At 38.4% G+C, this 1,723-nt stretch overlaps 1 pseudogene; it reads left to right on the top strand.

Annotated features, from left to right (window-relative positions):
* The first annotated feature begins 1,111 nt into the window (after positions 1–1,111).
* LOC102834740 lies at positions 1,112–1,464 on the top strand (annotated as a pseudogene).
* Positions 1,465–1,723: the final 259 nt, after the last annotated feature.

Genomic DNA, 1,723 nt, shown 5'->3' with positions numbered 1-1,723 from the left:
AGTAGAGTTTAACTCTGATGATGAGAATAGAGTCAAGTATTTGAGACCTTCATTTTCTGATGGGACAAAAGTTTAAGGAACACCTACAAACATCAACTAATTATTGGAACATAGAACATACAAGGTAAGAATTTAGAGAAATTGGTAGTTGTCAAAAATTGAATGCATAAACCAATATTCTAGGCACTAGTGAACTGAAATGGATGGGTATTGGCCATTGTGACTCTGACAGTCACATGATTTACTATACTGGGAATGACAAATTGAAGAATGACATCACATTCATAAAAAAAGGACATTTCAAGATCTATTTTGAAGTATAATGCTGTCTGTTATAGGATAATATCCATAAGCCTACAAGAAAGACCAGTTAATACCACTGTTATTTACATTTATGTACTAATCACTAAAGCCAATGATGATGAAATTGAAGAATTCTACCAATGTCTTAAGTCTGAAGTTGATCAAACATGCAATCAAGATGTGTTGATCATTACTGGTGATTGGAATGCAAAGGTTGGAAACAAAGGAAGGTTGAGTAGTTGGAAAATATGGCCTTGGTGATAGAAATGATGCTGGAGATCACATTCTGCAAAACCAATGATTTGTTCATATCAAATACCTTCTTTAGACAGCATAAGATATGACTATACACGTGGACCTCACCAGATGGAATACATAGAAATCAAATTGACTACATCTGTGGAAAGAGACGATGGAAAAGCTCTGTATCAGCCAAAACAAGTCCAGAGGCAGACTGTGGAACAGACCATCAGTTGCTCATACGTAAATTCAGGCTGAAGCTGAAGAAAATTAAAAGTCCACAAGAGCCAAAATATAACCTTAAACATATTTCACCTGCATTTAGAGATCATATGAAGAACAGATTTGATGCATTAGGCACAAATGACGTTAAACCAGAAGAGTTGTGGAATGACATCAAGAACATCATTCAGGGGATTATAACCATGGCAATGAAACGATATACGATAGGATGAATGTAAAGCTAATGTTCTCCCATGTAAACGATCACATAATTCACAATAAAACATTGAGAAAAAGAATATCATTCAGGAAAAAATCAAAAGGTCATTAAGAAGACAAGGAAGAGATGGCCACTTGGGCGACTTTGCTTCTCAGTGTCCGGAGGCTGCACTGCAGCGCAGTGGCTCTGGCAGGCTCCAGCAAAGTCTGTCTGCCAACCCCTCTGGCTACGGGCCCCTACTGAGCTCCTAGACTGGTCTTAAGTGGATGGTCGTCCTGCTCCCCCAATGAAAGGCCAGTTTTGAAGAAAAGTCCAAAGGGAGAACTTTGCAAGATGACTTGTATGCTGTCACAGGAAAGGGAAGCTGGATTACAGACATGGCAGCTCAAGCAGCAGCAGAAATTGCAGGAAGAAGAAAGCAAAAAAGCCCTTAAACCCAAAGGGGCTTCAAACTATCGAGCCCACTTTAAAGTCAATGAAAAAGCAATTCTTGCCCTGTTCTCTCACCGCTCTCTGGCTTTTTTCTCTGTTTGTTTGTTTTTTTTAATTGTGGTAAAATATAACTAAATACCTATGCAACAGTTGTTACATGTACAATTCCATGACATTATGTCTTTCATGTTGCACAATGTTACCACTATCCTTTCCCAAATTATATGGTATCATTAACGGAAACACCACCTAAACAGTGACTTCACTTTCCCCTTCTCTTCTACCCCAGGTGGCCATTAATAAATT

Source organism: Chrysochloris asiatica, unplaced genomic scaffold (genome assembly GCF_000296735.1).
Source record: "Chrysochloris asiatica unplaced genomic scaffold, ChrAsi1.0 scaffold00013, whole genome shotgun sequence".
NCBI classification, from domain to species: domain Eukaryota; kingdom Metazoa; phylum Chordata; class Mammalia; order Afrosoricida; family Chrysochloridae; genus Chrysochloris; species Chrysochloris asiatica.
This window is presented reverse-complemented; position numbering and strand designations above follow the sequence as displayed.